The sequence below is a fragment of the Prionailurus viverrinus genome, chromosome C2, assembly GCF_022837055.1.
Source record: "Prionailurus viverrinus isolate Anna chromosome C2, UM_Priviv_1.0, whole genome shotgun sequence".
Lineage (NCBI taxonomy): Eukaryota > Metazoa > Chordata > Mammalia > Carnivora > Felidae > Prionailurus > Prionailurus viverrinus.
Genome location: NC_062569.1, coordinates 44,697,435 through 44,720,929, shown reverse-complemented (window position 1 = coordinate 44,720,929; position 23,495 = coordinate 44,697,435). Strand labels below are relative to the sequence as shown.

The 23,495-nt window shown below is 42.0% G+C and overlaps 1 long non-coding RNA gene across 1 annotated transcript; it reads left to right on the top strand.

Annotated features, from left to right (window-relative positions):
* The first annotated feature begins 683 nt into the window (after positions 1-683).
* LOC125175792 (uncharacterized) lies at positions 684-22,237 on the top strand. The gene is made up of 5 exons (XR_007155967.1): positions 684-771; positions 1,016-1,147; positions 6,121-6,197; positions 21,665-21,795; positions 22,134-22,237. It is a non-coding gene; the product is annotated as an uncharacterized LOC125175792 (long non-coding RNA).
* The last annotated feature ends 1,258 nt before the right edge of the window (positions 22,238-23,495 follow it).

The window sequence follows — 23,495 nt, the reverse complement described above, 5'->3', positions numbered from 1 at the left end:
AGGCTCTTCCCGAGGGTTGTCCTACAAGGGAGTATGGCTTCAAATCAGGGCAGGTCACATAGGGCCTTCCTTTCCCAGGTAAATGCCTTTACCTTGGCAGCAGGCAGTTTTATGAGTACTGTCCAGGATTCAGAAAGCCTTGAAGAACTAAAATTGAAACAACCAATCCAATTACTTGCATATTCAGAAGCCCTTGACTCAAGGTCAAGCTTATTCAACAATAAGAGAAAGAACTCCAGGTGGACCTGATTGAGCCCAGAACAGTAGAGGTGTTGGTTTGCCCTAAAAGATTTCTTGTGTGCTTTGCTTTATACTTGGCAACTGAGGCCTATGGGGGCTACTTTCTCTTTGGGCCACAAGGTCCGTATTGATTGCTCCTTAAAGATGAGTGGAGGTGATGGCAGGCACTCGAACACTGAGGAAGAGGCCCACATCGGCCCCAGAATCAGCTAAGCTGGAAGGGGCCGGCCCTTGGCCAAATGCCCAAGGGGATGAGGTTTGTCTCCTGTGCTGCAGCCTCCTTTTATGGGGTTCTCCGTGACACCTCCTCAGAGTGACATGGGGACAGGGTCCACATTGTGAAGTCACCAGACCTGGCTTCAAATCCCTTTAGATATACAGCCTGGTGCAGAGGTGATCAAAGTACACAAGGCCTGCAAGCCAAATCCAACCCACTGCCTGATTTTGTAAATACAGGCTTTTTTTAGAACCTGCAGCTGCCCTAATTCATTGATGAATTGTCTATGGTGCTTTTGCATTACAATAGCAGAGGTGAGTACCTACAACAGAGACCAAATGGCTTTCAGAGATCAAAACCTTTGTCATCTGACTTTACAGAGTTTGTGGACCCCTGGCCTAGAGCAAGTGACTCAACTTCAAATTCGTTATGCCAATGAATGCCAATAATAACACTAGTCCAAAAGTTTTTATGGTAATGCTAACAAGCGTTAAAAACAAATGAAAAAGTACTTTTAGAAAACTCTAGGTTTAACAAGGACGTGTTTCTTTACTGCAGGCCCTCTCAGAGCCTTTAAGAAGCCAGTAAGGAAATCCAGCTGCATTTCCCTGGAACCCTGTTGTCATGGAGTGTCCCCGATGCTGGGATGCATGTACCTGAGGGCACATGAAGACTTCTCAAGGGATACAGGTAATTTAAAAGGAATCAATTTTCCAGATCTTAATTCCGTGTGTTTCCTTTTATAGAACTGATCCACCTGAGAATAAGACTGCCTTCCCAATGCTGTGGGCTGTTCCCCTTGGTAAAAGAGAGGCTGGCCTCTCACTCACCCCAAATCTTACCATGAGGACCTACACTGGGATCCAAGTATTCTGGGTTGCCTGCTCCTTGAATGTTAAATCATGAAACACTTAGGGTCCCATTTTACCCAGAGTTTTGTTAAGCCTGAGGCTGTGCATGAATGCAGTATTTCGGACATGCTGAGCTGCTCGGAATTCAGAGTAACTGAAATGATACCGATTTGTAACGTATGTTCTTTAGTCTGTAACTGGAATGTTTTTCTGAGACCACCAAATGTTTTGAGATATATCAAAGAAAACTCATGGGAAAAATTTTACATTTTTTTCTTTCAGATTTGATTCTCTCTCTCTCTTTTTTCTTTTTTTTTAGAGAACACGTGTGCGCAAGTGGGGCAGAGGGGGAGACAGAGAGATACAGAGAGAGACAGAGAGAGAGAGAGAGAGAGAGAGAGAGAGTCTTAAGTAGGCTCCACTCTCAGCATGGAGCCCGATGCAGGGCTCGATTCCATGATCCTGGAATCATGACCTGAGCTGAAATCAAGAGTCGGACGCTTAACTGATTGAGCCACCCAGATGCCCCTAGATTTGATTCTCTTTATTCAATAAGCAGTTAAAATTTGTTTTAGCAAGTCACATTATAAAATATTTGTCAATTGTATTGATCCTCACCTGAATTCAAGTGTTTTATATTTTCTACTATTAATTTAAAAAAGCCTCTATATTGACGATGGAAAATCTTGATGTTTCAGAATTCTCTTAGGAAGTAGGAGAGCAAAAAAGTTTAGAGACCTGTCTCTGGCAGGACTAGCTTTCTGGCATTCTCTGAAAAACAGTAAATTAGGGTGACTTGGATGAAGAGCCATTAAGAGGCCCAGCATGAGGCTTCCACTCCAGAACCATCAGTTCTGTCCTCTGTCAGTTCTCTCCTCCGTCTGTTCTCTCCTCCATCAGTTCTCTCCTCCGGGGCTCCTTCTGAAGCCACATGGATAACTGCTCTCTCCCTTCTCCAGAAGCCCAAACTTGCTCTCAGGACAGGGTCCGATGACTTAGTTCATACTGAGGGATGGCTGATAATTCAGGGTTCATGCTCACACATGACTCAGCATTTGCTTCGGAACACTGGAGAAAATACAAGTCAGCGGGAAAGGAATGGCAGTGCTGGGGAGCTCTCCTGGCTCTCTGGCATCAGGCCACTGAAAGTGACTATTCATGCGAGTTTCCTTTGTAAGTGACTTTTTACTGGGACCAGTGCTTCTTGAGCCCCAACCAAAGAATGCTTCGGAATAGAGTCTCAGGATGTGGTCCAGGAGGCTGAGGCTGCAGGGTGGAACCTGGTCTCAGGAACACATTCCTTCTGGAAAGATCACATGAGGGAGGGGTTCGGGGAGGGCTTTAACCAGGAACACTTCTGCGCCTTCTCCTGGCACCACCCACACTGGGCCAGCTTGTGGTATTTGGGGCTGTGTTGCTTTCTTGAAAGTTAGAGAACGATCTGAAAGGGCCAATTTTGTTTCTTCAGCCTCACAGATGAATTCAGCAAAATATTTAGCAGAGTGCAAGAAATTCTGACCTCCCTCCCACCATTTTAGGAAAGCCCAACAAGCAAATCGAACACAAAGTGATGACATTTTCAGTATTCACCTCCTGAACATCATTGCTGGCCTTGTACACCTTTGTTCAGTTTGTGGTAGGGGCTGCTGCTTCCAAAGGGAAGCCCCCACCCACAGGACTGCTTTCAAGTAATATTCCAAATCATCATCCCAAGAGGCGCCAGGAGGATTTATTTTCCAGAAGGCTTGATTCCTGAATGAGAGGACTTTGTAAGCCATCATAACGACTCCTTTAGGATTTGCTCCCTCACCCTTCCTTAATGCATCAGTTAAGACTAAGTTGAAAAAATAAAGGCAAAATCCCATTCAAATTGGCTCAAATAGTAAATGTATTCATTCATGTATCTGAGATCCAGTGGCAATTGATGTTTCAGGTCAGTTTTGATACAGCCATTCAGACAAGGCTACTAAAGTCCTCACCTCCATTTTGCCACGACATGGGGGCCATCCTCAGGCTCCACATGACAGGCCTATAGCCCACCTGGCCCCACACCTTCCACCCCATGGCTACAACAACTATACATTTCACATATTCAATTCACACTCTACTGCCTGGGGTAAAAAAAAGTCTTATTAAACAGGAAAGGAAAAGATTTCTTTCATGGAAAGCTTAGCAAACATCTTATTTCTTATTGTCTCAGACTGGGTTATGCGCCCCAGAACCAATCACTGGATTAAGTCAGCCAGGACCAACCCCTATTGTGGGGAAAGAGTAAACTCCACCCAAACCATCGGTAGACCCAATTCCTTCCCCACCTTGAGACCACCTCCTTGTTAAATACAACAAGGCTGATCAGGAGTGTTATTCTGACTAAACATCTGAGCTCTTGACCTTTGCCTTGCCATGACCTTCAAGGTGGAACCCCTCCTTTGGCCCTCCTGACAGATACTTTGGCTTCTAAATTTCTGTCTCTTCTGGATGCAGTGTGGGTTACTGATCCCAGACCAGTGCCTCAACTGCCTACCCCACTGGACTGGAACTTAGTTTTGATGGGAACATCTGTCTAAGTCTCTCCTCTTCTCCTAAAGAGCTTTCCCCTTAAACATGGTGTCAGAGCCAGCCATTTTAGTACAGTGAAAGAGAATAGTCAGGTGAGTGATGGGTCCCCAGCCTCAGTTACTTTGATAAGTTAGCCTAAATGTAACCATCCCAGTCTGTTCCAACCATCCTTCCTTTGGTCCCTTCCGGTTAGCTGCCTTGCTTGTAGCTCTAACCCTTGACCAAGGGCAACACTAATGATAAACATGATCTCTGCATTTCCACTAAGGACTTCTCCGTAAAGTCAGCTGTTTGCATTTCTCTCTAGGCAACCCATTCAGATATTAGCCGCAACCAAGTTAGGACAGGAATGAGCCCCTGAAACTCGTTGGCAAAGATCTGCCTTCCTATTCAAGCTCTCCTGGGGTCTCATGTGGACATTCTTCCTTCCTTCCAGGCATCTGGACTCATGAACCTTTGCTGGCCCCTCAGGGCCCCCTGCCCATGCCAGTGTGGTGCACCCTAGCCTTCTGCACACCACTGCACCCAGACTTCACACCTCAGCCACATCAGAGCTCAGCCCCACGCGCCCACAGCTAAGTCTTCCTTTGACCTTGGTAATGACCCAGCCAATCCTGGGAACAGCTCACTGCACCTGCGCTGCTTCTGTGAGCTGCAAGACGGCTGTGTCATCCAACATGCAGGTGCCCTGTGTACCTACCTGGAAATCTGCCTATCCTCCCCGGCCCTGATCTCTGGAAAACCTCAGTTAGCATATATGAGTTCTTTCCTGGGTGCGTCCCAGAAGTTCACAGAGTAGAAGACGGGCTCACCATCTGTTCCCCTCCGTCCTTCTATGTAGCACAAAGGATGGTCTAGACTTTAGAGGGGCCTAAAGCTGAATTTTCCTTCCTTTGCATTGAGTCCTTGGGTATCTTTTTTACACACCTGTGTTACTATAGGTGAACATCAATTCTGGGTTTTTCCAAAGGGGATATTTGGATCAAAACAAATGGGGTGGACACGACACTTTCTGAAGCTCCAGTCATGCAAGCATGCTCTTGCAATAAAACTCTAGGCTGGGGAGGAGATTCTTAGCATATGCCCTTCCGGACGTATGCTAGCAGGAAGGGAATGGTGGTAACATATTGTAAAGGACTGAGGAGGTGGGGCAGAAGGGTGGAGAGAGTGGCATGAGGGAGAAGGCATGTGGGGGATGTTGCCTGCCCACCAGAGGTCACGTGTGGGCCTGACAGTTGCCACCTGATGCCTGTGACCATGGCCAGGATTAGAGGCAGCTGACTGGAACACTGATAATATTCCTGAATCTTCTCCACCTGGTGCCCTTTGGGGGGACTAGAAATATCCTTGAACCGAAGAGAACAACTGTTTGACCTTCCTCTTCACCACCTCCCTTCTCTAATAATGGCCAGGATGTAAGAATCAAGGCAGAAAGTTATGTTGGCCTTGAGAAGAGTCAAAAAAAAAAAAAAAAAAAATTCTGCCAGCCCAAAGCAACATTCAATTCTCTCCCAACCTGTTAGGCAACCTTTCCACAAATCTCCACATTACAGGTAGGGGAGGTGAGGGCTCAGTAATTAGCAGTCAGAACAGGGAACAAAACTTCTCATTAGCTCCTCCTGGTCTCTCAGGCCCGAGCAAAAGCTCTCTCCTCACTGACGAGCAAAAGCTCTCTCCTCACTGACGCTATTTCTCCTTTCCTCTCCTGAGCCCTAGCAGACACAACAAACAAATCAAAACCTAAACAAATGAGGAAGCCAAAGCTTACTTGAACATTCAAAGATCGATGTAATTATAAGCATCTTTGTACTTTTGACTACTCCATTATTAATGTGAAATTAAACCCTGCTCTGAGCTCTCACAATCTGGGAAGTGTTCTGTAATCGTTATTTACTGATACGGCCCTGATATTGAACACTAGGGAACAGATATAATAAATAAAGCATGCTGCAAGTCTTAGGTATGATTACTTTCACATCAGACCAGCATGGGTTTGAATGGGGCTTTGCAACTTTTGAGCCACTTAAATTCTCTGAGTTTCAGCTTTTGCATCATATAAAACAAGGATAATTATACCTACCACCCAGGGTTATTGCAAAGGTTTCAAAAAGGCCTAACAGAGCTTTTGGAAAATATAGCATGTCCTCAATAAATATTATTATGCTACATTAATTAAAAGTTGCAACACAGTGTAATCAAAAAATCCAGATAAACAGAATGGCTCTTTTAAAAGTTTTTTCTTCCTTTTTGCAGTCAGCAGTGTTCGTGGAGCCCCTACACTGTCCCAGACACCATCCTAGAAGCAGGAAATACAGCGAGGAACAAGACAGGTATGGCCCCAGCTCTCCTGACGGTTACCTGTGAATGCAGGGAGACAACAATAGAAAAAGAAATAATAAAGAAGATAATTTCAATAGTCAAGTGCTGGGAAGGGAAGTAAGCAAGGTGATTTGATAGAAGTAACTGGTGGATTTTTAGGGAAGGCCTCTCTAAAAAGATGGAAACTGAAGTGACACCTGACAGAAGGAGGAATCGCAGGAATACATGAGGAGAAAGGTAGAGGAAATCCAAGTATACCAAGGCCCTGTTAGGAGGACAGAATGAAGACTGCTGTTCCCGGAGTGTCATGAGGAAGAAGGAGAGAGGTGTGAGATGAGGTGGGGCGGGGGGGGGGGGGGGGTGGCAATTCAAGGGTTCTGGGTTCCTACCTCAACTCTGCCACCAATTTCACTTTGGATAAATCTCGTAAGTGCTTCTAGCCTCAGTTTGGCTGTCTATAACATGGGGGAAGGGACTGACCTTGATGTTGACATGAGTCAACTCTATGATTTGAACAGAATATAGATCGAACGCCATATTACTCTTCCTATGATGACAACATTGGAGTCAAATAGAATTCTTACAGATTGCCTGGTTTGATTGTAAGTGTATTGATCTTCAGGAAAGAGTTACCTATAAAACGTACCAGGCCCCACGAAATAGAACACTTACCTAGGATCATCCTTTGAATTAGTTGTGGCCAAAAGATTAGCTGACCACAGACTGGTCATGATGCATGCATGAGCAGGGGAGGGGCAGAGAGAGAGGGGGACAGAGGATTTCAAGTGGGCTCTGCTGACAGCAGAGAGCCTGATGTGAGGTTGGAGGCTACAAACTGAGAGATCATAAGCTGAAGTCAGACCCTCAACCAACTGAGCCACCCAGGAAACTAGTTTAAAATTTTTATTTTAATTTTTCTGTCCTGTGTCTTCTTGACCTTTTTCTCAAACAACTGAGGAGCATGTATCAAGTCACACAACTGGGTTTAGGAAAACTTTCTATTCTTTTTTATTAAAAAAAAAATTTTTTTTAATGTTTTATTTTGTATTTGAGAGAGACAGAGACAGAGACAGCGACACAGTGCAAGCAGGGGAGGGGCAGAGAGATGGAGACAGAATCCGAAGCAGGCCCCAGGCTCTGAGCCACCAGCACAGAGCCTGACACAGGGCCAAATCCATGAGAAGTGAGGTCATGACCTGAGCTGAAGTCAGATGCTTAACCGACTGAGCCACCCAGGCGCCCCCAAAACATACTCTTCTGTTCAATAGCATTAACTCACACGGAAAACCATCCTGAATAGTCAAAATGCTCTTTGTAAATCTTCATCCTCTGGAATATTAAAACAACTCTGACTGTATTCTAGTTCCAGTCTCTTCTCTAGGTATTTAATATGCAGTTGGTCCGCCACCAGGGTTAAAGTGCATTTAAGAAATGACAAACCATCCACCATCATCACCAGAGACATAGCTGATTTAGGGTCCGAAGAAACTTACAACTAAATGAAATTCCAAGCCATCCAGATCAAGAGGGTTAGCGCTCATCATGAGGTCATCCTAGTACAACAGATTTACACTAAAACTATCCTGGTCCAATGAGTAACTCTCCTGCTCTTTTGAAAATTTATTTATTTATTTTGAGAGAGAGGCAGAGGGGCACAGCAGGGAGAGGGGCAGAGAGGGAGAGAGAGAATTCCAAGCAAGCTCTATACTCATAGTGCTCAATCTCATGAACCATGAGATCATGACCTGAGCTAAAATCAAGAGTTGGATGCTTAACCAACAGAGCCATCCATGCACCCCCTATTATCCTGCTTTTAAGGGCATCTGTTTTTCAAGCCCTTGTAACTTCTTTAGCGAACTATTCCAGAACTTAAAAAACAACAACAAAAACTTCCCAAATTCTTCGTTATTCCTCATCTGAAGCTCTTACATCGCTTTTTGAACTATTCCCAATTCTGCCTAAGTGGTACAGAGTAAGCAGGTGGTCTCTCTCCACACAGTAATATTTTAAAACAAATAACAGTACAATAACATAGTGCTTACTAATCTAGATTCTTTACAGATTACTCATTTAATCTTCACTGCAATCCCATGAGGGAGCTACTATTGTAAACCCCCTTTACAAATAGGAAAACTGAGATACAAAAGCCACCTGAGGCAGAGCTGGGATTCAAACCCAGGCCACCCGACTCCAGGGTTCACACTTCCAGCCACATCACCATTTTGTCTCTCATAATTAAAATATCTAGTCAGGTTGCTATGCACAGATCTACCTGTTTCTTGGTTTAAGTGGTTCCCAAGAGAACCAGAAACATTTTTTCCCTCTCGCTATTTAATAAATAAATGTATTACATTGTCTTCATCCTCAAAATGAAAGCCCAAGGTCGGTGCTTTGTCTACAAACTTTCAGAAATGGTCTTTGATTTATTCATGCTTTGTCATTAATGGAGAAAAAGACTTGCTGAGCCAAACTCAGCTGGTGTTTCCTACTCACCATCTAATTGTTTCAGAAAGCATGGTCTCGTCCTGGAGTTACAGCAGGAATTCTGACCATCCACTATGACAGCCAGAGGCCACAAGATAAACTGCGCAGTTAAGGCTGCCAAAGTAGATTGGAGACCCTAGGAGATGTATTGTTTAGGTTCATATGGAAGCTTTAGGAGTACTCTGGCTTTTTTCCATCATTATAAGAACTGTTCTAGGCAGAGAGGTGGTAGCTCAAGATGTCTGTCTATCTATCCATCTATCTATCCATCCTACACTACACTATTCTACTCTGTACACACACACAAGTGCACACACACACATGCATAAATGCACGCACACTCACATGTGCATTTTCTTTTCATTTTCTTTATTGGAACCAATGTGATAATTTCCTGCTCACCCTCTTGAGCCTTCATCATAGATAGAAAAGAAAAGCCCACTCCCCTAATTATCTACTTCCCCAGCAAATTTCTAAGCTATATATAGAGAGAGATTGCACATAATTTAAATATATAAAATATTATACTCTATATCTATCATTTATCTATTTATCTACCTGTCATCTATCTATCTTCTATCTGTAATAGACATGTATTTCAGACCATAAATTTAGTGCTCTAAAATATATAACTTCATTTAGTCTCCTAATAACCAATGTTAGTATGTCTTAAATGGAAACAATCTCAATCAAGAAGGGTTTTTTCCTTCCATCTGTCTAAGTTGCTGAGGAAGAACTGAGTGCTTGTCTGAGTGAGAGTAGGCATCTGATCTGGGTCATTGTCCACCCAATAATGGATACCCATCCAATGAATGAGGCATCCTCATTCTTGCCTGGTCGTCCATTATCAATGCAGGGAGGCTTCAAGACTGCCAAGGTTGAACTCTCTCAGAGGTCATTCCAGGCCCCCCTTGTAGCCCAGGGCACAGATAAGTCTGTGAGGCTCCTGGGACCATGAACCCAGAACTCTATCATATACTCAGGTATTCCAGGGGACCCTGGCTCTGGCGCCTCCCTGGCCTTTGGATGGGTTGCAGGGAGGAGGGATTGTGTAAGAGAGTATATAGATGCTCACCAGATTCTAGGATCTTATTTGGTTTTGTTTTGTTTTTTGTTTTTTGTTTTTTTGTTTTTTTACACTTCTCCTCACCTTCCTCTCAGGGCCTCAGCATGGAGGAGGAAGCGGTGCATGGAAACCCCCTCTCAGGCCACACCAGAGTTCAGTTAACTTCCCTTTGCCTCCCCTCCTATTCTCTTCTTTTCCTTCTCCCCTCACCTGTGGATCTTTGGGGGAATGATGAGTTGATAGGAAGACTCATTCTTTCTCATTAGTTTTTTTAAATGTTTAATTATTTTTGAGAGAAAGAGAACATGAGTCGGGGGTAGGGAGCAGAGAGAGGGCAGAGGATCTGAAGCAGGCTCTGCACTGACAGCAGAGAGCCCAATGTGGGGCTCAAACTCATGAGCCTTGAGATCATGACCTGAGCCACCCTAGCACCCCGCAGTAGGTTTTCTCTATGCCCTGAGCCCTTGCACTTTTGAAAACCAAAAGCCTTTTCTCTGCTATAATTAGTTGAGGCAAAGAGGTTCTGTGCCTAACTGATGCAATGGGGCAAAGGGACACAGAATGTGAGAGACATTGGTCTCTTCATCAGTCACATGTACTCATTTAGGACTATCTAATATATGCCTACTCTATGAATCAACATGTATATATTTAATACACAAGAATGATACTTATAGGCAAGATTCACCCATGTGTTTTTGGTCCATGGATTATAGTTTTTGTGAAAATTTAACCTATGAATAAATAGTATAGCCAATTACTAAATATTTAAGTCATAATTATGTTCAATTTATGTTTATAATTTAGGGTTTGGGGGATGTTGAGAGAAATGGGGAACCAGAAAAGAAGAGAGAGAGAGAGAGAGAGAGAGAGAGACATAGATTTCTCATCACCCACTGAAGCAAGAACTCCTGACTCCAGCACTCTGTAACAGTTGACTTACTGTAACCCCAGTCATGTCATTTAGCTTAATTGACAGCCTCATTTTCATCATTAATAAGAGTTTAAAATACATGGCAAATATAAGATCACAGATTTCAAATAATGAAGTTGATGGTACTTGAGGTTTAAAATATTATCTGATTCATGAAGACATTTTAGGGCACTGATCAGACAATAAAGAATCCCTAGTCCTTGTACCAGATGCTACAATTTAGTATGTTTTTCTTGGTATGAAATTGCCTTCAAGCTAGACTCAGACACGCTTAGGAAAAAGTCAGATCAAGTAAGATCTTTGTATGCAAATTATATGTACAAGGAATTGTTGAAGGAGAAGCAAATCAGTCTTTGGAGTGATCACATTTCTAAAAAAAATTTTTTTAATGTTTATTTTCGAGAGAGAGAGGGAGAGAGACAAAAGGTGAGCAGGGGAGGGGCAGAGAGTGAGGGAGACACAGAATCTGAAGCAGGCTCCAGGCTCTGAGCTGTCAGCACAGAGCCCAACACGGGGCTTGAACTCACGAACCGTGAGATCATGACTTGAGCTGAAATCAGACACTCAACCGACTGAGCCACCCAGGCAGCCCAGGATTGATCACATCTTTAACTTCTTGCTACTAGTCTAAGGCAAGAATTTAATTTTTATTTTTCCTTAAACATACAAAGAGAAATATTTCTCCTGTAGGTAAGGAGATTCATTGTGGCAGGTTTTGATTACCTGTGTGGAGGGCACAGCTATTTAGAGAAAAGATAACTCCATTTTTCAGACTAGCCTGAATCTTGAGAGGACAATATTCCTCTTCCAGGTTGTTGGGCATGAGTCTGTTTTTGTTCCTGGATGTGTAAACATATTGTCACTGTAAACCCTGAATGATAAGACTGAGGGAAAACATAGTCTCAGGAATTACCTGGAAAAAAGCCAGGATTACCTGGAAGGGTAATCCTAGGTGGAATCCTAGGGGGACAGGATACCCAACTGAAGTTAAATTTCGAAAAAAAATAGTACATATAAGTCCCAAGTATTGCACAGGACACCCCTACAGGGGTGGGATCACGTGAAGACAGGAAGTGGCTACTAGCTAAGAGCTCAGTGGAAATAATAAGTGCTCATCAACCAAAAGAGTAAACAAGCGGCCACAGAGGCCACTTGACCCCTGGCCTTTCCAGCTTCAGAAAGTAGCTCAGAACCAAATTCCCCCTTAGGAGTCCTAAAAATGCAACCGGCAAACTGAAACAATGGTACTAACATGAGCCTACCTTGGAATTAGCCTGAGCAGCTTCGCACAGCATTCAAGGGAGACCAGAGTGGGGCAGAGAAAGGAACGAGAGCCAGTGCACCCAGGTGGCTGTGTCTGTCATGCCAATCTGTGGCTCGTCTTTAAATTATCTTAGCACACAAAATCTGTGTTCCGGAAGCTCATCTGTTTCTGTGCTTTTGTATTTTCCTTTTTTGGTCTTCTTGTGCTTTCCCCTTATTTGTCAATCAACTTTCTTTTTCAAAATTCTAGCTTTTGTGACTGAATAATTAACATCTATGCCTCTTGTCTTGATTACCCTCATCAATCCATCCTCTGTGGCAATCTGACGACTTTCTGTCTATTTTAAAATCGACTTTATTGAGGTACATTTTGCATATACTTCACCAATTTTGTGTGTATGCTTCTGTGTTCTGATAAACGTATACAGTTATATAAACACCACCACAATCAAGATAGAACTTTTCCATAACACCAAAAAGCTCCCTTGTACTTCTTTGTAGGTAATGTCTTCCTTCTATACTTGGACCCTGGCAACCACTGATGTGCTTTCTGTTACTACAGTTCTAGAATTTCATATAAATGGAACCATATTGCATATAATCTTTTGCTTACAGCTTTTTTCACTTAGCATAATGCTCTTAAAATGCATCCATATTGTTGTGTATAGCAGTTGTTCATTCCTTTATACAGATCTTCCAATATTTTGTTAGATTTATACCTAGTGTTTCATGATTTTTTGATGCTAAGGCAAATGTTATTTTTATTTCAATTTCTACTTATTTATAGCATATGGAAATGGAATTTATTTTTTCATGTTGACATTGTATCTTGCAAAGTCGCTAAATTACTTTTCAGTTCAAGCAGCTTTTTCATAGATTCTTTGATATTTTTTACGTGGATAATCATGATACCTAAGAATATGTTTGGTTTTTTTTCTTTCCAATATATATGCATGCTGTTTCTTTTTCTTGCCTTACTACACTAGCTAGGACCTCTAGTACAACACTGAATAGAAGTGATGAGATTGAAGGGTGCCTGGGTGGCTCAGTCAGTTAAGCATCTGACTCTTGATTTCGGCTCAGGTCATGATCTCACAGCTTGTGAGTTCCAGCCCCACATTGGGCTCTGAGCTAACGGTGCAGAGCCTGCTTGGGATTCTCTCTCTCCCTCTCTTTGCCCCTCCCCTGCTCGTTCTCTCTCTCTCTCTCAAAATAAATATTTAAAAATATATATACAGTATATATTATTATTACATAAATATATATAATATATAATTATATAAATATATTATCCTTATTATCCTTTTGTTGTCTGCAGGATCTGTAATGATATCTTCTGTTTCATTCTTGATATTTGTAATTTCTTTCTTCTCTCTTTTTTTTTTCATGTCAATCTTGCTAGAAGTTAGTCAATTTTATTGATTTTTTTCAAAGAACTGTTTTTTTTGTTGTTTCAGTGATTTTCTCTACTGTTTTTCCATTTTAAATTTCATTAATTTCTGCTTTTCTTATAAATATTTTCTTCTTTCTGCTTACTTTGGGTTTAATGTACTCTTATTTTTCTAGTTTCTTTTTTTCTTAAATTTTTTTAATTTATTTATTTTTGGGAGAGGCGGGGCAGAGAGAGGGAGACAGAGCCTCCAAAGCAGGCTCCGCACTGTGAGGGCAGAACCAATGTGGGGCTCAAACCCAAGAACCATGAGATCATGACCTGAGCCAAAATCAAGAGTCAGCTGCTTAACAAACTGGGCCACCTAGATGCCCCAAATTTCTTAAAGTGAAAGCTTAGAGACATTACTTCTTTCCTAATATTAGTCTAATTCTATAAAATTTCCTCTAAGCACTACTTTAGCTGATATGCTTTGTTTTCATTTGATTCAAACTATTTTGTAATTTACCTCGTGATTTTCTCTTTGATTGGTGAGGTATTTCACTCTGTACTGTTTAATTTCCAAATACTTAGTGATTTTCAGGATATCTTTCTGGTATTGAGTTTTAGTTTAATTCAGTTATGGACAGAGAACATACTTTGTATGATTTCAATACTTTTGTTAAGGTTTGTTTTATGGCCCAGAATATTATTTATATTAGTGAATATTCCATGTGTACTTGATAAGAAAGTATATTCTGCTGTTGTGTGAAATGCTTTATAAATTAATAAGGTATAATTTGTTGATAGTGTTTCCAGACCTTCCACATATTTTTTAATTTATTTTATTTTTTAATTGAAATATAATTTAATACCGCAAAATTCACTCTCTTCATGTATATAATCCAGTGTTCATTAATACATTCACAAAGCTATACAAAATCACAACTATTTAATTCCAGAATATTTTAATCACCCCAAAGAGACCCCATGCTCCAAATAGTGTCACTTCCCATTTGCCATTTCCCAACCCCTGGCAACCACTAATCTACTTTCTGCCTCTATCATTTTGCCTATTCTGGACATTTATACAAGTGAAATCATACAATATGTGGCCTTTTGTGTCCAGTTTCTTTCACTTAGCATAATTTTTTCAGGTTTCATTCATGTTTAGTATTGGAACTTCATTTTTTGATAGCCCAATAATATTCCACTGTATGATATATAGTCAATCCTAATTATTCAGAGTCTACATTTTTTTAATGTTTATTCATTTCTTTTGAGAGAGAGAGAACTGCGGAGGGGCAGAGAGAGAGGGAGAGGGAGAGAATCCCAAGCTGTTTCCACACTCAGTGTGGAGCCTGATGTGGGACTCGATCCCATAACCCTGGGATCATGACTAGAGCCAAAATCAAGAGTTGGAGGCTTAACCGACTGAGCCACACAGGCGCACCTCAGATTCTACATTTGCTAATTCGCCTACCCACAAAAATTTATTTGTAACCCCAAAACCATAATTCACAGTATTTTTGTGGTCATTTGTCACATGCAAAGAGTAGCAAAACATTGGAGTCACCCTATGCACATGTTTCCAGCTGCAGTCAAACAAGATGATGCTCAGGCTTCTTGATTCAGTTCTCTTAGTACCAACAAGTGTTCTTTTTTGAGTCTATTTAGTGCCATGTTTGGGGGATTTTTTTGTGTGCTTTTTGTTGATGATTTTGCTTTTTTTTCTTCCAAGATTTATTTAAATTCAAGTTAGTTAGCATACAATGTAGTATTGGTTTCAGGAGTAGAATTTAGTGATTCATCACTTACATACGACACCCAGCGCTCATCCCAAGTGCCCTCCTTAATGCCCATCACCCATCTAGCCCATCCCTACACCCACCTTCCCTCCAACAACCCTTAGTTTGTTCTCTACAGTTAAGAGTCTCTTACGGTTTGCCTCCCTGTTTTTATCTTATTTTTTCTTCCCATCCCCCCATGTTCCTCTGTTTCTTAAATTCCCCATATGAATAAAATCATATGGTATTTGTCTTTCTTTGGCTGACTTATTTCTCTCAGCATAATAAACTCTGGTTCCATTCACGTTGTCGCAAATGGCAAGATTTCATTCTTTTTGGATGATTTTGCTGTTGAAAATGGTCCCCCAAGATAAATGCTGAAGTATTCCTAAGCACAAGAAGGCTATGTGCTTGATAGAGGATAGAGAAAATGCATTTGTTAGGTTAGCTTTGTTCAGACATGAGCTGTGGTGCTGCTGGTGGTGAGTTCAACGTTAACGAATCTGGTGTCTTTAAACAAATAAGGTGTCTCTAAGCAGAACCGAACATAAAAGAAGATTTGTGAACTGATCAATTGGCAGAAATATTGTGACCAGAGACTCATGAGAACCTACCTCTGTATTCCCTCTAAATGTAACAGTTCAATGTTGGCTAATTTAACGTTCATGGTGACTTTATCAACTGTATTGCATTTTGTGGTAAAACCCAGTCATCAGCTGATGGATATCAGAGTTTTGCCACCATCATGTAACTATAAATATTTATGTACAGGTTTTATGATATTCTTTCTGATTTTCTGTCTACTTGTTCTGTTATTTACCGAGAGAGAGATGCTGAAGATTCCAGCTGTAATTGTGGATTTGTCTCTCTCATTTCAGTTCCATCAGTTTTACTTCATGCATTTTTTTTTATTTATTTTTGAGACAGGGAGAGACAGAGCATGAACAGGGGAGGGTCAGAGAGAGGGATACGCAGAATCTGAAACAGGGTCCAGGCTCTGAGCGGTCAGCACAGAGCCCGACGCGGGGCTCGAACTCACGGACCGTGAGATCATGACCTGAGCCGAAGTTGGCCGCTTAACCAACTGAGCCACCCAGGCGCCCCACTTCATGCATTTTGAAGCCCTCTGCACATTTAGGATTATTGTAGCTTGGCTTAGTGTTATATAATGTCCCTCTTTACTCCTGATAATATTTCGTGTCTTAACTGGGTGCCAGACACCATGAAGATTACGTGCCGCATTTTGTTATATTCCTTTGAATAGTGTTGGATTTTATTCTGGGGCACACATAAGGTACTAGGAACCATTTGGATCCTTTTGAGCTTTTTTCCCCTGCTCTGTTGAAGTGAGTTCATAGCATTCTTTAGCATATGGCTAATTTAGCTCTACTACTAAGATAATACCATTCTGAGGATTATACTCAGTATAGAAGGTCTTTCTACTCTGGCTTCCTGAAATATAAGCAATTCTAGCTCTAGTAATTGTTCTGCCACTAGTTTCCAGAAGCTCTGATACATGTGTAGATATATAATCGGCCAAACATTTGAGGGCATTCCTCAAATGCTCTCCAGAGCATTCTCTCCTTTCTCTCTCTCCCTCCTTCCCTCTTCTCCCCTCCCTCTGTCCCTCTCCTTTCTAGTATAATACTCAGAAAATTCTAGCTGCCTTGACTTGCCCCCAATTCTGATCTCTGTCTCCTCAATTCAGTGAGATTGTTGAACTGTATTGGATTCCTCCTTCCTATGTTGCAGCCTAGAAATACCCTGTAGACAATGAGCTGGGACTGCCACAGGGTTCACCTCGTCTCTTTCCCTTCTATTACAGATCGCAATCCTGCACTGCCTGTTGTACATCTGAGAACTGCTGTTTCATGTATTTTGTTTGGTTTTCTAGTGGTTTAAGGCAGGAGGATAAATCTGGTCCTGGTTCCTCCATATTGACCGAAAGCGAAATTCCTGAAAGCCTCGGGTGCTCTTCTTAAGACAAATCTAATCCTGTTGCTCCTCTTCTGAAAACATTTCAATGACTTCCTCGGCAATCACTTTTTAGAAGAGTTAATAAATGAAGGAGGAATGAGACCTGTGGGTGTCTCTAAAGATAGAGGAAGCTAAAACATGTTCTTTAGAGAGCCAGAAATAGTGATAGAGTCTGACAATTAAAGGTGCTAACTCATAAGTGGGGGGAGGTTGGGGAGTATCACAAAGGTAATGGAGTAAATGATGGTCCAGGATCCTAGTGTCTTGGACAGAGAATCCCTCTGCCAGAGGCCACAGGTATGACTAAAACAATATTCCACTCTGGACATTCCAGCTATACAGCTTCATGCGCCTCCCCCCCCCACCCCAACCTATACATCCTTCATTCCATGGAATTTGTCCAAGAATATAGAGCATGTAAATCATTTTTACTATGTTGCCAGGTTCTGGAAGTAGCGTGGGGATTTTCTGAAAGAATTAGAGAAATAAACTGAAAACATCTTCTTTTGCTTCCAAGATTGAAAACTGAGAAGACAGAAAGACAGGCAATACTTTATTGAGATGGACCTAATCAGTTGGTGAAAAGTTGCATGGGTGGATGAGGTCTCAACCTGTCTGCTATGGACTAAAGTGTGCTCCCTCCCTAGATTCATAGTTGAAGCCCTAATCACCACTGTGACTATATTTGGAGAAAGAGCTTTTAGGAGGTAATTAAATTAAATGAAGTCATGAGGGTACAGTCCTAAACCAATAGGATTGGTGACTTTATAAGATGCAATAAGATGAGGAAGAAGAGAGAGATGGACTAAGGAAAGGCTATGTGAACACATAGGTGGTGGCTGTTGGAAGGCCAGGAAGGGAGGTCTCCCTAGAACATGAGCATGCTGACATTCCAGTCTTGGACTTCCTACCTCCAGAACTATGAGAGAATCACTTTCTGTTGTTTAAGCCACCGAGTCTATGATATTTTGTTATGGAAGCCCAAGCTGACTAAGGCACTGTGGAGGAACCATGTAAGTTCAGGATGGGACCACTTGGGAGGGAACTTATCCTTTGCTTTCTTGGGCTGACAGAGCCACATAAGCCACAATCAGAGAAGGAGAAGGGCTCTCTGCTCTGATTGCTTTTTGCTAAAACTGTTTACTTGCCAGGGAAGGACCATTGTACTTCTAATGTTTTTGACTTTCACTCTGGGTTCCGGGGAGATCTGGGGCTGCCTTGGGTACCTAGAACGGTACTGGCTACGATAAGAAAGATACTGACATTTACTGAGGATTACTACATGATGTGATGTGCCGGACCATAGAGAGCTCATCTTATGTAATCTTAACAGCAACCTTCATTTTACGATTTTATTTTTAAGTAATCTCTACACACAATGTGAGGCTCGAACTCACAGCCCTGAGATCAAGAGTCGCATGCTCTACCAACTGAGCCAGCCAGGTGCCCCAACAGCAATCCTCATTTTATAGCTGAGAAAACTGAGGCTCAGAAAGGTTACATGCATGCCCTCAAGTTGGATCTCTGTGCCATAAAATGAAAGAGATTCTCAGATTTTGTGCTGAGAATGAATGCCAAGTTAGAAGGCTGACCCCAAACTAAGGGAACATACAGAGTGTGACATGTACTTGTACATGTCATAGTGAATTATGGACAGAAGAATCTTCTTTGGAGAACTTACGTACTGTCACAGTATAAATTTCAAAAAGTTGTACAAATATCGCGTGAACAAATGTCAAATGTTTTATTTAAATCATTAATGAGGAAACTACTAAGACAGTAAAGCTGGTGCAGAGAGCATTGGAATTGGGTACTTACAGGCAATAAAAAAAAAGAGGTTGCTAGATTAGATACAAAACTGGTTATAAAACCATAATTTTTAAGGTTATCTTTTCTGCCAGACAGAAATCATTTGCATCTCTACTAGACAAAAAAAAAAAAAAATCTACAAGTTAACATGTAATTTCACAAAGTTTGGGACCATTAAACATTAGTGACAAAAGGAGTCAAACGAAGACACATTTTTCTAGACAATTAAATACTCATTGGTAGGTTTGTGAAGCAATGCCCCCGTATGCCATCAAAAGGCTGTGTGGGTCTTATTTCTACCATAGACTTATTGGTCCTGTTTCCACGTCTGGGTTGATTATTTTTCTTGGTCTTATTTCTAAGTTTGGGTTGATTGTTTTTAAAAAAAAAAACACATTAGGAAATCTATTATAAGAGTCAAGCAGTGACAAGGAATGGGTACAGGCTTTCTGAGGCTGGTAGCTTATGTAATATTGGGGTCTCTCTTTTTAAATTTTTTTTTTCAACGCTTATTTATTTTTGGGACAGAGAGAGACAGAGCATGAACGGGGTAGGGGCAGAGAGAGAGGGAGACACAGACTCGGAAACAGGCTCCAGGCTCTGAGCCATCAGCCCAGAGCCTGACGCGGGGCTCGAACTCACGGACCGCGAGATCGTGACCTGGCTGAAGTCGGACGCTTAACCGACTGAGCCACCCAGGCGCCCCGGGGTCTCTCTTTTTAAAAAGAATGCAAAAATATTTTACTTTTTCCAATCTTAAAAATAAATGTGAATATGAGAACACGTGGTTTACATTTCTCCAGGGCCTAGGGAGGGGCTATGCACAAAAAGTTCCTTGAGGTTTAAGCTACATTAATTTCATAGTAAATTGCCTCTGTCTTTGACCATAGCATTATTTTGTGTAAGAATAATAAAGCAGTTGGTATAACAGGTATGTATCGCCAACCCAAATACCTATGATTTCTTTGTGTTACCTAATACCGTGTATCATGTTAAGATCATTTGGTTCACTATTCCAAGTTATTAACACGGGCAAATAAGTTGAGTAAGTTCTCTACAGCCTTGCAAATTGTCTTTAAAATTTTATATGACAGGGAGCACCTGGGTGGCTCAGTTGGTGGAGCCTCTGACTCATGATTTCAGCTCAGGTCATGATTTCACAGTTCATGAGTTCGAGCCCCACATCAGGTTCTGTGCTGATGGTAGATCCTGCTTGGGATTCTCTTCTTCCCCACCCCCCTCACCCTGCACCTCCCCTCCTCTCAAAATAAATAAATAACTTAAAAAAAATTTTTTTATACCAGGAAACACACCCAGGCATTGAATTTTCACTGGCCAAGAAGACACAGAGGGCTAGTATTAAAAAAAAAAGAAGAAAAGAAAAGAATCATTTGTGTTTAATCCGCATGTGACAGAAAACTTTCTAAATGAATGTGTGCTCTCATCAGACTCTCTTCTATCCGCATTCACTACAGAGGCTTCTGCCTTTATCAACTCAATTCCTTCTAAACTCTAAGATCCGCCTTTACCAGAATAGTACTTCTACCTTTTGATGGAGACTTGAGGTTGGGGAGTGAGGGGAAGGAAGAGAGAAGGGAGGTTCAAGGAGAGAATGAGAGGCAAGTATGTATACATGTACTGAGCACTTACTATGTGCCAGGCATCATCCTAAGGGTTCTGCATGTATTACCCTACCTGAAGGGGCACTACTATTTATATATATTATTACTACTTACATTACAAAAGAGGAAACAAAATGATTAAATAACTTTCTCTCAGGTATAGCCAAAACCCACATGTATATATCCCAAAGCAACGTCATGTTCAAAGAAACACAAAAGATTTTGTATTTTTTTCTTTGTAGGGGAGAACCTTGAGTCAAAACCCAGAGTTTGTATCTCCCTTATTAAAATCCATTGGCCTCTCCTAGTGTCTGATTCCCTATGTATTTGGTTGCAAATGACAAAAATTCAACTCAAACTTTCTCAGGCCAAAAGGGTAACTAGAAGTGTCTGCCTTCAGGTATGGTTGGATCTAGCACCTTTAGTGATGCCATCAGAACTGTTTCTCTCTCTACCTCTTGGCTCTATTTTCTTCTCTGTGATGGCTTTCTTTCACCTGCGCTTTCTCCCAGACTGCTGTGGGAAATTGCCGCCGGCAGCTCCAGCCTCACACAATGCCTAGAACTAGAAACCTCAGAAGTAAAATAGAACCTTCTCTTTCTCTCTCTCCACCCCCCCTCCTTCCCTTCCTCTCTCTCTTGATGTCTACACATCACATCACAGGGAAGACCAGTGCCCTGAAGGATTGACACCTCTGACTGGTCACATAAGGGAGGTGGGGAAGGTCTGAGGAGAGTTTAATCCTTCCAGGACCACACGGAGTGGGAGAAGCATAGTGCCCCAAAGGAAAGGAACATACCATTATAAGACAAAGGGGAAACAGCAATCAGGTAAAATCAACAGACTTCCAATATATCCTGAAAAGCTCTGCTCTCCCTCCCTCTGCTGACCCAGAACTCCCTGCCATTCATGCTATTCAGAAATAATCATCCCACACCCCAACAGCCCTACACCCATCTACCCAGAGCTCTCAATAGATTATATTTCTGCTTTGTTACTCCCCGCTTCCATGGCCTCCTTTTAATTTAGAAGTACATGTCAATCATTTACATTTTAATGTGATTTTTTTTTTTTTTGCTAATGCACTGTGCCCTGATAACATCTGGTTGTAAAGCCTAAGCACACAATTAAAGCCTTTATTTCCAGCTTAAATTAATTTTTGTATAGGCAACCAGGGAGGAAGGCTCTCTGCAACACGTGAAAAGTCCAGCTGATGTCCATTTTCCCCTGTGCAAGTCATTAGCACACAGAGCCACCAACGTCAAGTCCTTCGACTGACCACACACCAGATCATCAAGGTAGGAAAACAGAATCTGACTGCAGCCTGTACCCCGAGAATTCCTTCCGCAAGCAGTCATAGGATTTCTTTTAGTCCTGGGACACACTGGCAGCCACTTCTCAAGGGGATTTACTAGGACTCAGAATGATCTTGCCTTCTCTTGTTACCCAAACCAAAGAGTTGGCCCGATCACATTTCATGTGATGTCACCATACCTGAGCAGCCCTCTTAAATATTCTTGCACAATTCTCTTTGTATTTGCTCTCTCAGTTGGAGCAAAAACACTTTATAACCCCTCAACTTAGTGATTTTTGACCACTTAATGCTTCTTCTTCTTCTTTTTTTTTATCTGCAAAGTAAATCTTTTGCAAGGCCTGCTACAGCAACAAAGGAAGGGAGAATTATACTGGCAGGGTGATGGCGCAGCATCCCAGATGCTACAAACAGCGGGAGTAAATGGAACACGACATTTCTTCCCCAGCACTGGGCGGAGGAGGCTATTAGTAAATTGACTAAGAGCTCACACACGCCTGGAGCAGCAGCAGTGAGATCTCCACTGCTGGGCCAACCTTTGGTTTTTAAATACATTCTGCCCACAGGTGGCCCAATGTTTTCTCCAAATTGTTTCTTGTCAACAAATGAGCTCACCCCTCACCCCCTACTTTTCACCCCAAAGCATTGCAAATTCTACCTCTACCCTGTGAGCAAAACAAAAGTGGATTTCCAGTGGAAGAAAATGCATTATATATTCTTTTATTTCTTCTACATTCTCCTGGTTGGATTGGCATTGATTCATGTAGCAAACTTATTCCCTAAGGAAAAGGCTTTACTAATATAGAAATGCTAAACAATACACACATCACCAGAGTTTATTTTCTTCATTCTGTTGGGGGGACTGGCCCCTATGGGCCCGTAATCAATAGGAACTTGCTATTTCCTTGCTGTAAAACACTTGGCTGTAAAAGATTGCCTTCCCTTCCTGTCTTCCCTAGGGCAATGTTTCTCTGCCAACCAATTCCATTGTGGCTGAGGTCCCAAAGACAGCTTAGGTTGTGTTTCCAGGAAAATTCAGGCATGTCCAGGTACCTCTGAAACACTGTGGACAAATAACAGAAGCCCACTTCCAGATCTGTTTTTCACGAAGGTCCAAGAAGCTTACTGAAGGAAACTCTTAAAGAAGGAGAATAGAACTGGCGTGTGCGAATGTGAGCGCAGGAGTGATTAGGAGTGAAGAGCTCAACTTGCCCTCTGGACTGGCCTTCCTGCTGTCCTCCCTCTTAGTTTTCCCCTGTACCCCTTCTCCTTCAGGTCTCTGGCTAGAGCTGGGGATGTTGAAACACAAAAACAAAGGAGAGGTGTTTCACTAAAACCTCTGGAGGAATTTGAGAGACGAAAGGCATATTCCCTTGTGGCCTATGTTTCAGGGTGTAACACGAACAGACAAAAGTGTATTTTCCCCATTTCATGGAGGGCAATCTGGAAGCCCAATATTGTCAACCAGAGCAGCAAAGGGCCAGAGCCACCTGGCACAGCCCAGTCTATCTAAATGAAGAAAGCTAGAAGGATGTCACAGGGAACAAGCTCACAACATGGAGGCAGGTTACGATCATGCCTCACTGAGGCTGCCGTGATCCTGCACTATTTGGTAATAATTTCAGGAGGGAAAGGGGACGGGAAGGATGTGTAGCTAGAGTTGCTGTAATTCTGTGATTAGTGGCT